The sequence below is a fragment of the Scyliorhinus torazame genome, chromosome 5 (genome assembly GCF_047496885.1).
Source record: "Scyliorhinus torazame isolate Kashiwa2021f chromosome 5, sScyTor2.1, whole genome shotgun sequence".
Classification (NCBI taxonomy): Eukaryota; Metazoa; Chordata; class Chondrichthyes; order Carcharhiniformes; family Scyliorhinidae; genus Scyliorhinus; species Scyliorhinus torazame.
Window position 1 is genome coordinate 131,103,832 of NC_092711.1, and position 12,802 is coordinate 131,116,633.

Below are 12,802 nucleotides of genomic sequence, written 5' to 3' on the forward strand. Positions count from 1 at the left end.
TGCTCTCCCCTCTCGTTCCACCCTCCCCTTACTACAGCCTTAAGTGCCACCCACAGCGGGGAGGCCGTGACTATCCCTGCGTTATTCAGCTCTCCAGAGCTTTGGATGGCCGCCCTCATCCTCACACACAACCTTATCCACCAGAAAACTCACATCCAGCCTCCACTGCGGCTGCTGAGCCTCCTATGCCACCTGCAAATCCACCCAGTGCGGTAAATGGTCAGAGACCATGATCGTCGAATATTCTGAATCAGCTACCCTGGCAAGCTGCGCAGTATCCATTACAAAAAAGTCAATCCGGGAGTACACCCTGTGCATATGCTAAAAGTACGAGAACGTTTTCACCCTCGGCCTGTCAAACCGCCATGGGTCTGCCCCCCTACACGGCACATGAACCCACTCAACCCTTTCGCCATAACCAAAACTTTCAAAGTCCTGGGACACGACTGGCCCAGTCTTGGATCCAAAACCATGTTAAAATTGCCCCTGTGTGCAGGTCCAGAGTCTTCCCTCATACCTGCCTCAGGAAATCCATATTATCCCAATTTGGGGCATAAACGTTCACCAGAACCAGAGACGTCCCCTCCAGCTTTCCACTAACCATCACGGATCTGCCCCCGGGGTCAACTACATTCCTGCCAACCTCAAAGGCCACTTTCTTGTTGACCAGCACCGCCATCACTCCCCCCCGCCCCCCCTTCTCTTCATGTCCAACCCTGAGTTCAACCCCTGCCCAACTCATCCCTTCCTCAGCCTCGTCTGATCTCCCAGCCTCAGGTGTGTCTCAAGAAACATGTCCGCCTTCAAACTCCTCAAGTGTGCGAAAATACGCGGGTCGGGTGGGGCACCCCGCCCCTCATCCCTGTCGGTCAGCTATAATCCTTCTTTAGCCAGCTCCCCCCCCCCCCCCCCCCCCATGCGCTTCTCCAGGCCCTCCCCAAGATGTCCTTTGCCATCCCTCCCTAACCAACCACACCCACGTCAGCATCCCTCCCCCACACACTCCTCCCATAACCAAATAAAGAACCAATCCAATCCCCCCCCACCCCGGACAACACTCCATTTCTCCCGTAACTAATCCAACCAACTAGCATGGTGGCCCCTTCCCGGGGCCTCTGGCTACCCCCCCCCCACCAATCCATCCTTCAACCCCCATCTCCCCAAACAACAAACAAGAAAAATCAAAAGGAACATTAATTCTCTCCACTCCCTTCGCCAATCCACCCCCACTGGAAGCCCTTAATTCTATCCATAGCACAACTCCAAAGTTCAATGTCCTCGCGCTCCTCCCAGTCCATGGTCTCTCATAAAGTCCTTTGCCTCCTCCAGCATGTCAAAATAGAACTCTTGGTCTAGTGAGTGACCCACAGATCAGAGGGGTACAAAACCCCAAACTTCACCCCCTTCTTGCAGAGGGCAGCCTTGATCTGATAGTAACCGGTGTCCCGTTTGGCCAACTCCGCTCCCAGGTCCGGATAAACACACAACTCGTTCTCCTCCCAGGTGCACTTCTTTGTCTGCCTCGCCCGCCTCATTATATTCTCTTTGTCGAGAAAAAAATACAGCCTCAGCACCATCACCTGATCTTGTTATCTACATCTGAACTGATAACAGCTAACTTCCCACTGCAAAAATTCACTTTGGCTGGAACAAGATTTTAACCATTAAAATCAAATTCAGGCGTGGTGGCACGATGGCACAGTGGGTTAGCACGGCTGCCACGGCGCTGAGGACCCTGGTTTGACCCCGGCACCGGGCCGCTGTCCGTGTGGAGTTTGCACATTCTCCCCCTGTCTGCATGGGTCTCACCCCCACAACCCAAAGATGTGCAGGCGAGGTGGATTGGCCACGCTAAATTGCCCCTTAATTGGAACCCAAAAATAATTGAGTGCTCTAAATTTATTTTTAAAAAAACAACTTTATGCAAAATCAGAATTTTCTGGGTGGTAAAGAAAAAAAGAGGTTTATTGAAAGAAAATGGTTTACTGAACAACTTCAAAACAATGACTTTACGGCTTTGTGTAGGTGATCAATCCATAGAAGTGACTGCCTCCTTCTTTGACAGTAATTCTTGTGGAATTCAGCCTCGGGTGTCTGGCTCCTCCTTTCACAAAAAGTTGGAACTCGGCCTCGGGAATCTTCAGTACTTGGCCAGCAAGAAAGACCTTCGGAACCTCGACTTTTATCCCCAAAATTACCATTACCTCATGACAGAGTTGGGCCTGTTGTGACATGACAGTTGGTCAATTTGCTTACTTGATTAATTTAATGGAATCACCAGAAGGACGTGGATGGTTTGGAGAGTGCAAAGAAGGTTTAGCAGGATGTTGCCTGGTCCAGAGGATGTCAGCTATGAAGAGAAGTTGAATCAACTCATTGTTTTTGTGGGAAAGACGGTGGCTGAGGGGAGACCTGATTGAGCTCTACAAAATTACGAGAGTTATAGACGGGGTGAATAGTCAGAAGCTTTGTCCCGGGTGGAAGACTCAATCACAAGGGGCACAGGTTCAAGGTGAGAAGGGGAAAGTTTAGGGGAGGTGTGCGGGGAACGTTTTGCACATAGAGGGTGGTGGGTGCCTGGAAAGCATTCCCAGTGGAGGCAGGCACCACAGCAATGGATAGGATATATCTTGATCTGCTGCCTCACGGTGCTGAGGACCCAAGTTCGATCCCGGCCTTGGATCACTGTCCGTGCAGAGTTTGCACATTCTCCCCGTGTCTGCATGGGTTTCGCCCCCACAACCCAAAGATGTGCAAGGTTAGGTGGATTGGCCACGCTAAATTGCCCCTTAATTGGAAAAAAAGAATTGAGTACTCTAAATTTAAAAAAAATGAAAGATGTATCTTGATAGACACATGACAGGGGAATGAGGGATACAGATGGTTCGGGCAATAAGTAGTAGGTCTAAATAAGGAATCAGGATCGGTGCAGGCTTGGTGGGCTGAAGTGGCTATTCCTGTGCTGTAATGTTCTCTGTTCTTGTTCTTCGATTCATTACTCCACCTTCTCTCATTATCTTGGGCATTTCTTCAAACTGTTTCATACTATCGCTTTGTCTGATTCTACACAATCAGGTATTCAGGCAATTTCAAATTTTGTGGCTAATCAGAGGCTGAAGGCCTTTCTTGCCAGCACATTTATCTCCATTGCACATTTTTTTTACATAATGCGGAGATGCCGGCGTTGGACTGGGGTGAGCACAGAGTCTTACAACACCAGGTTAAAGTCCAATAGGTTTGTTTCAAATCACTAGCTTTCGGAGCACTGCTCCTTCCTCAGGTGAATGAAGAGGTGGGTGAATGAATCGTCCTGCATCATTGACTTTGTCCATATGTATGTTTCTGGAATCCACCTCTTCATTCACCTGAGGAAGGAGCAGTGCTCCAAAAGCTAGTGATTCGAAGAGAAAGAGCTATCAATCTGTCAATCCTTTCCGTGTCCGGGCCGGGTGAGGTTTCCCGTGTTGTAAGACTTCTTACTATTCTTAACATAGACAGCAATTAAGGTTTCACATTTTTACAGCAAATAAAACTCAGTCTTTTGCTATATCTATTGATTCATTAATTGTAACCCAATTAAAGCGCACCACTTATCCAATCATCTGTTAGACTGCAAGCTAATTAATAAAGTAATCTTTAATACATTTCGTTCATACAAGGTACACTGGTTCAAAAAGACAGTTTGTGGAAGACAATAGCTTTCCCTCTTGCTCACCTTGATCAGATTGAGCAATTAGCCTTATTCTTGAGCTGGACTTTGGCAGCACATGATGTCCAGTAGCTTTTAAAACTTAGAAAATTAGTTCTTTATTTTCACAACTTCTGCTCGCTCTGCAGTTTCTGGCACCATTTCAGTTTATACAATGTTAATTCTTAAAATGAAAAGCCACCTTTTACAATATGACATTGAGGCATCAATGATAACTTAATCAAGGGTCATTACTGAAAAAAACACCTGTTTCATGACTGGTTATTAAGATAAAATAAATACATAGTGTATAAAGCCAAGTTATAAAATGTGAAAAGGCTGTAAGAAGCCACATGTTTAAAACAGCTTCCTTAACCTTGTTACTTCTAATAGTGAATACAGAATGAGATGATTGATTTTTAAATTCACTACCCATGCTTGCAGTTTCCTACATTACCACAGTGAATTAGACTGTCAAAGTACGTAATTGGCTGTAAAACGCTTTGAGAGGCCCTGTGGTCCAGGGAGGTGATACAGAAATGCACTTTTTTGTCAAACTGTCCACATGCTTAGATATATTACAGTGATCAAAATCAGCGATAAAGATTAAGCCTTAATGTTAGGAGGAACTTCTTCACCCAAAGGGTTGTGAATCTATGGAATTCCTTGCCCAGTGAAGCAGTAGAGGCTCCTTCATTAAATGTTTTTAAGATAAAGATAGATAGTTTTTTGAAGAATAAAGGGATTAAGGGTTATGGTGTTCGGGCCGGAAAGTGGAGCTGAGTCCACAAAAGATCAGCCACGATCTCATTGAATGGTGGAGCAGGCTCGAGGGGCCAGATGGCCTACTCCTGCTCCTAGTTCTTATGTTGTGTGATAACCATGTCTTTGACACTATGTTGAATACAATGTGAAACTGAAAACACACAATATCCAGAATTATTTGTTATGAAACACAAGGAGTTGTTGTGATTTGGAATGCACTGCCTGAAAATGGTGCGAGAAGCAGATTCAATTCTATTTTTAAAAAAGGGAACTGGACAGGTTTTTGAAAGTGGGGCTCGTTGGTTCAGGGATATCATTCTCACTTTGGGTGTTTTGGTCTCGAAATTTGCGAGAGGACCCGGGTTCAAGTCCCAGACGAGCACTTTGATATTGTTTTGGGCAGCACGGTAGCACAGTTGCTTCACAGCTCCAGGGTCCCAGGTTCGATTCCCGGCTTGGGTCACTGCCTGTGTGGAGTCTGCACGTTCTCCCCGTGTGTGCGTGGGTTTCCTCCGGGTGCTCCGGTTTCCTCCCACAGTCCAAAGATGTGCAGGTTCGGTGAATTGGCCATGATAAATTGCCCTTAGTGGCCAAAAACAGGTTGGGTGGGGTTACTGGGATAGGGTGGAGGCGTGGGCTTAAGTGTGGTGCTCTTTCCAAGGGCCTTTGCAGAGTCTGCACTGTAAATTCTATGAAAAGAAAATTGCAAAGGAATTCACTGGGTAGTTTCTGATATCTGAAATGAACATGATGGGCCAAATGGCCTCATTCTGTGTTCTATGAGCCTTGTGTATATTTAAATTGGTAATGACCTGGAACCTGCTTCCTGTGAGTAGAAGCAGAGGTAGTGGAATGATTTTAAATGGAAATTGGCTGGGTACTTGTGGGAAATAGACCTATTGGAATGTGGGGCTGGAACGGGGCAATGGTACTGACTGGTTTGCTTGAGCGAACTGGCAGGAAATTGATGGGCCGAATGGCCCAAGTCCCTGCCCTGTGTCAGTGGTGTAAAGAGAGGAATTTCAATTGCCCCAGTCTCCAAATAACTGAAGTCCCTCATCCCTTGTTCCATTCTCATAAATCCAGCCTCACAAAGAATTTCACAGAGATTCTAAAATGTGGAGCCCACATAGAGTTCCATTCCAGAGGGATCAAATTGAAAAGCAGGATGGTGAGATTCAACTAGTTCAGAACCATGGTTAGACCTTACTGGGAGTACTGTCAGCATCAGCGATTTACATTTAGACAAAGGATACAGAGGCAGTGGAGAAGGTGGCGTCGTGGTTATTGTCACTAGACCAGCACGGGCAGCACGGTAGCATTGTGGATAGCACAATTGCTTCACAGCTCCAGGGTCCCAGGTTCGATTCCCGGCTTGGGTCACTGTCTGTGCGGAGTCTGCACGTTCTCCCTGTGTGTGCGTGGGTTTCCTCCGGGTTCCTCCCACAGTCCAAAGATGTGCAGGTTAGGTGGATTGGCCATGACAAATTGCCCTTAGTGTCCAAAATTGCCCTTAGTCTTGGGTGGGGTTACTGGGTAATGGGGATAGGGTGGAGGTGTGCGGTTGGGTAGTGTGCTCTTTCCAAGAGCCGGTGCAGACTCGATGGGCCGAATGGCCTCCTTCTGCACTGGAAATTCTATGAAAACCAGCAAGCCAGAGACCCAATGTAATGCTCTAGGGACCCGGTTTGAAATCTTGCAAAGGTGAAATTTGAATTCAATAATAACTCTAGAATTAAAAGTCTAATGATGAAATTATTGTCAAAAAAGCCATCTTATTCACTCGTGTCTTTTGGGAAGGAAATCTGCCATCCTCACCTGGTCTGGCCTACATTCGAGTCCAGCTCCACAGCGATCTGGTTGACTCTTAAGTGTTCTCTGAAATGACCTAGCCAGGCACTCAGTTCAAAGGCAATTAGGGATGGGCAATAAATGCAGGCCCAGCCAGTGACTCCCACATCCCACAAATTAAATTTAAAAAAAATATTCACAAGAATAATATCAGAACGGAGAGCATTTAACCCACGGGTTGGGTGATTTCACTAGAAAAGGGAAGACTGGGCAGCACGGTGGCTCAGCGCCGTATGCACTGCTGCCTCACGGCGCTGAGGACCCGGGTTCGAATCCCGGCCCTGGGTCACTGGCCGTGCGGAGTTTGCACATTCTCCCAGTGTCTGCGTGGGTTTCACCCCCACAACACAAAGATGTGCAGGGTAGGTGGATTGGCCACGCTAAATTGCCCCTTAACTGGAAAAAAGAATTGGGTACTCTAAATTTATTTTTAAAAAAGAAAAAGGAAGACTGATTACGATTTTTAAAGGTTCAATAATCTAATCGGGATTTCATGGGAGTCTCTTTACCCAGCGAGTGGTGAGAATGTGGAACTCACTACCACAGCGAGTGGTGAGAATGTGGAACTCACTACCACAGCGAGTGGTGAGAATGTGGAACTCACTACCACAGCGAGTGGTGAGAATGTGGAACTCACTACCACAGCGAGTGGTGAGAATGTGGAACTCACTACCACAGCGAGTGGTGAGAATGTGGAACTCACTACCACAGCGAGTGGTGAGAATGTGGAACTCACTACCACAGCGAGTGGTGAGAATGTGGAACTCACTACCACAGCGAGTGGTGAGAATGTGGAACTCACTACCACAGCGAGTGGTGAGAATGTGGAACTCACTACCACAGCGAGTGGTGAGAATGTGGAACTCACTACCACAGCGAGTGGTGAGAATGTGGAACTCACTACCACAGCGAGTGGTGAGAATGTGGAACTCACTACCACAGCGAGTGGTGAGAATGTGGAACTCACTACCACAGCGAGTGGTGAGAATGTGGAACTCACTACCACAGCGAGTGGTGAGAATGTGGAACTCACTACCACAGCGAGTGGTGAGAATGTGGAACTCACTACCACAGCGAGTGGTGAGAATGTGGAACTCACTACCACAGCGAGTGGTGAGAATGTGGAACTCACTACCACAGCGAGTGGTGAGAATGTGGAACTCACTACCACAGCGAGTGGTGAGAATGTGGAACTCACTACCACAGCGAGTGGTGAGAATGTGGAACTCACTACCACAGCGAGTGGTGAGAATGTGGAACTCACTACCACAGCGAGTGGTGAGAATGTGGAACTCACTACCACAGCGAGTGGTGAGAATGTGGAACTCACTACCACAGCGAGTGGTGAGAATGTGGAACTCACTACCACAGCGAGTGGTGAGAATGTGGAACTCACTACCACAACGAGTGGTGAGAATGTGGAACTCACTACCACAGCGAGTGGTGAGAATGTGGAACTCACTACCACAGCGAGTGGTGAGAATGTGGAACTCACTACCACAGCGAGTGGTGAGAATGTGGAACTCACTACCACAGCGAGTGGTGAGAATGTGGAACTCACTACCACAGCGAGTGGTGAGAATGTGGAACTCACTACCACAGCGAGTGGTGAGAATGTGGAACTCACTACCACAGCGAGTGGTGAGAATGTGGAACTCACTACCACAGCGAGTGGTGAGAATGTGGAACTCACTACCACAGCGAGTGGTGAGAATGTGGAACTCACTACCACAGCGAGTGGTGAGAATGTGGAACTCACTACCACAGCGAGTGGTGAGAATGTGGAACTCACTACCACAGCGAGTGGTTGAGGTGAACAGCATGAATCCATTGAAGGGGAATCTAGATACAGACATGAGGGAGAAAGGAATAGAAGGCGATGCTGATGGGGGAGATGTAGAGGGGTGGGTGGAGGCTCACGTGATTCTGGATAAATGCACTTGATCAGCTTTTATGGAAACGTGCTCTCCCAGGCTCAATGAGCACCAGCCCACTGGAAGCAAAGTCCAGCAGAAAGAAACCTCCGACCTCCCACTTCACCCACTGTCAGAATGAACACGGTTCAGTCCTGGATGTGATTAACAGCAACAATAACAGCAGAATCTCGACTGTGTAATCAATTGTGAACTCGCTGGTGCCTTGGCAGGTGCGATGAATGAGCGAATCCCTTCCCACACACGGCGCAGGTGAATGGCTTTTCCCCAGTGTGAACACGCTGATGTGCCCGCAGGTTGGATGATTGAACAAATCCCTTCTCACACACAGAGCAGGTGAAGGGCTTCTGGGCAGTGTGAATCAGCTGGTGTGCCCGCAGGTTAGACGACTGAGTGAATCCCTTCCCACACGCAGAGCAGGTGAATGGCTTCTGGCCTGTGTGAATACGTTGGTGTGCCCGCAGGTTGGACGATGTTCGAAACCTCTTGGTGCAGTGAGAGCAGCTGAATGGTCTCTCATCAGTGTGAATGCGCTGGTGGACCCGCAGATCCGCAGCACTTTTGAAGCCACTCCCGCAGTCAGAGCATTTAAAGGGTCTTTCATTGGTGTGAGTGACGAGGTGTCTCAGCAGGCTGGATGATTGAGTGAATCGCTTCCCACACTCAGTGCAGGTGAACGGCCTCTCCCCAATGTGAACCCGCTGGTGCTTCTGCAGGCTAGATGACCGAGTGAATCCCTTTCCACATTTAGAGCAGGTGAATGGCCTCTCTCCAGTGTGATTGCGTCGATGAATCTCAAGCTCCGATGGGGCTTTGCATCTCTTCCCACAGTCCTCACATTTCCATGGTTTCTCCATGGTGCAGGTGATCTTAGATCTCTCTAGATTTGATGACCTGTTGAGGTCTTGTTCGCACACAAATCACATCCAGTCTCTCCCCCCATGAATGGTGGTGGTGGTGGTTGGGGGTGGGGGGGGGGGGTGCTTTTCCAGTCACACTGATGTTTAAAACCTTTTGAAGCAGATAGAACAAATAATTCTCCTTCCAAATTCAAAGGCTGATATTCACATCCTCAGGAATTACTTGGCTCTGTTGGATGTGAAAGTGACGTTTGGTGTGAGAATTCTGTCAGCAAATCCTCCCCTTATAAAATCCTGTAAAAAGAGTTATCTCAAAGTAATTCAGAACAGGCAACTGTAGTTTCTTTGAATCATTCTTTCCTCTCTTGTTCACCAAATGTCATCCCGGACACATTCTCTCCATTATTGCTCTGTTTTACCCTCCTGAAGGAGAAACCCAGGCTGATCGATAGATCCACGGTCACTGCTTCATGTCCTGGACACAGACATCTGAACATCTTTATGCAGGGTGTGCTAGTACATGGACTTTACATAATTTGGAACTCTCTGTCTGTGAGGATGGTGGAAGCGGAGATGTATAATTTCAACATGAAATTATATGGCCACTTGATGGAAATAAACTGGCGGGACTACGGCTATGTAGCCTGGTTATGGGTTTGACTGGATTGCTCTGAAGGAGTCAGCATTTACCCAAGCGACCAAATGGACTCCTTCTTTGCCAAAATGACTCAATTGACTGGAAATATATACAGCGCGATGTCACAAAACTGGGAGTGGAGTGGGGGGGGGGGGGGGGGGGGATTTGCAAAATGTCTTCCCATCATTTTCTTCCCAGTCCTGCAGTTTGACGTTAAACAGCACAGCATTTGTTTTTAGCTTCACACACAGACTAAACTTCCTCCTCTGTCCAACATCTGTGAGTAAAACACTTTCTTTCTCCCCAGAGTTGTGGGACTCTGGAACTAGACAAATCTGCTGAGGGGGGGAGGGGGGGGGGGGGGGGAGGGGGGGGGGAGTGCTGAGATTTTGTGGAACCTGTTTTTATTGTGAGATATTTAAAGACAAATTTATCCTATTTATTCAAATACTTTTTGTCTTTGATAAATTATTCATTCATTTATTTATTTATTTTAAATTTAGAGTATCCAATCATTTTTTTTCCAATTGAGGGACAATTTAGCGTGGCCAATCCACCGACCCAGCACATCTTTAGGTTGTGGGGGCGAAACCCACGCAGACACGGGGAGAATGTGCAAACTCCACACGGACAGTGACCCAGAGCCGGGATCGAACCTGGGACCTCGGCGCCGTGAGGCAGCAGGGCTGACCCACTGCGCCACCCTGCTGCCCATAACTGATTCATTTATGTCGGTTTTAGTTTGATTGCAGTAAAAGTTTTTAAAAGTACTCACCAGCAGAGGTAGACCGATGCCCAACTACAAGAGAAGCGTAGGAAACAGGATTTCCTGCAGCAAATTCCAGGATTTCCTCTTTAATTTTGTAAATTTCAGTAAAGAATTTGACACTATCAGCAGGGCAAAACTCCACAAGATTTCGCAGAAAGATTACCAAAGCTGCTCAGTCTGATTCACTCCTTTCACAACAATATGCAGTGGAGTGCACAGATTGACAGCACCACTCCCGGCAGTTTCAGGTTGAAGAATGAACACCAAAAACAAGGGCCCACGACGAGACCCGATAACTTGAATAATAATAACTTCTATCAGGAGACAGAACAGGGACAGAGAGAAGAGACATTAAATGATGTGATGAGTAATGAGATAAGTACATTTAAATCATAGAAAGGGGTTGGATTAAGTCAGTGCTTCCCAAACCTTTTCCCGTGTGACCCCATTTTATTAGCTGAGACTTTGTGTGACTCCTGGCTGAAAATATATGAGGGTAAGAGAGTTGTTGTGGGTATGGGGTGTAGGTTTCAGCTGTTGGGGGGGGCGGGGGGGGGCTTGACAATGTCTTTGCACTCTGATTACTAATGTGATATTATTAATAATTATTAATGCCTGAAGACTGATTATTAATTGAAATAATTCTGATTGTTAATGCACTAGCATCCTGATAATTGTAATAATTTCCATTTGTTGAAGCAACAGGCAGGTGTGATATCAAGATGGATACAGAACTGGCTCGGTCATAGAAATTAGTGGGTAGCAGTGGAAGGCAGTGGAAGGAGGCTTTTCTGAATGGAGGGCTGTAACTAGTGGTGTTCAGCAGGGATCAGTGTTGGGACCTCTACTTTTAGTAATATATATATATATAAATGATTTGGAGGAACACTTCCGGTTGCGGCGATGCACTGCTAAGCCGCACGTTTCGGCAGCTCCCGTTCTAACGGACATTTGGGCTTTTTTCGGGAGCCCCAACGGAATTCATTTTTAGACCAAGCCCAGTGTGGGGTGACGAAGGAAGATCCCTAACCCTGTGTGTGTATGGAAAGGACCAGTGGTAGTGGCCAGATTGCAAAGGATCCTTTGGAGCAGCGGCAGAGAAGAGAAGGGAGAAGCAAGATGGCGGCGGATGGAGCCCAGGCGGCATGGGGCCCGGACCAGCAGGAATTCCTCCGACGATGTGTGGAGGAACTTAAGAGAGAGGTGTTGGCACCGATGTTATTGGCAATCGAGGGACTGAAGGAAACACAAAAGGTCCAGGCGATAGAGCTCCGTGGAGTGAAGGCAAAGACAGCCGAGAATGAGGATGAGATACAGGGCCTGGTGGTAAAATCGGAGACACACGAGGCACTACATAAGAGGTGCATAGAAAGGCTGGAAGCCCTGGAGAACAGCTCGAGGAGGAAGAACCTACGGATTTTAGGTCTCCCCAAAGGAACAGAGGGAGCTGATGTGGGGGCTTATGTGAGTACGATGCTCCATATGCTAATGGGAGCTGAGGCCCCAACGGGCCCCCAGGAAGTGGAGGGAGTGGACCGGGTCCTTGTGAGAAGACCAAAGGCGGGTGAAATACCAAGGGCGATAGTGGTGAGATTTCACCGCTTCACGGACAGAGAGGTGGTCCTGAGCTGGGCCAAGAAGGTACGGAGTAGCAAGTGGGAGAATGCGGTGATACGTGTGTATCAGGACTGGAGTGCGGAGGTGGCGAGAAGGAGGGCGAGCTTTAATCGGGCCAAGGCGGTGCTTCACAGGAAGAAAATAAAATTTGGGATGCTGCAGCCGGCGCGATTGTGGGTCACGCATCAGGGCAAGCACTACTACTTCGAAACGGCAGATGAGGCATGGATCTTCATTCAAGAAGAGAAACTGGACTAGATCTGAGAGTTTGATGTTGGGGGGGGGAAGCAACGAGGTGGTGGTACAGGAATGTAAAATGGGGAAAGGGGAGGTTTATTATACAGCAATGTTGGATGGGGAATTTCTCTCCCCCTGATGGGGGGACACGAAGAAATGTGGGCGCCGGTGGAAAAAGGGACAGAGAGGGGGAGGGGGAATGAGGGAGCTGCGCCACAGGGGGCGGGGCCGATAGGAAAGCACGGGGTTTTTTCCCGCGCTCTGGAGATGATGGCGGGAAGATAGGCGCAGGAAGGAAGAGAGCCCCACACGCAGGTCAAAGAGAGAACGGGGGAAGCCGGGGTCAGCTAGAGTTAGCTGACTTTCGGAAGTATTATGGGGGGAGTAACCATGCTAGAGGGGGATCTAGCGGGGAGGGGGTGGGGGGCGGGGGACTAACTGGGT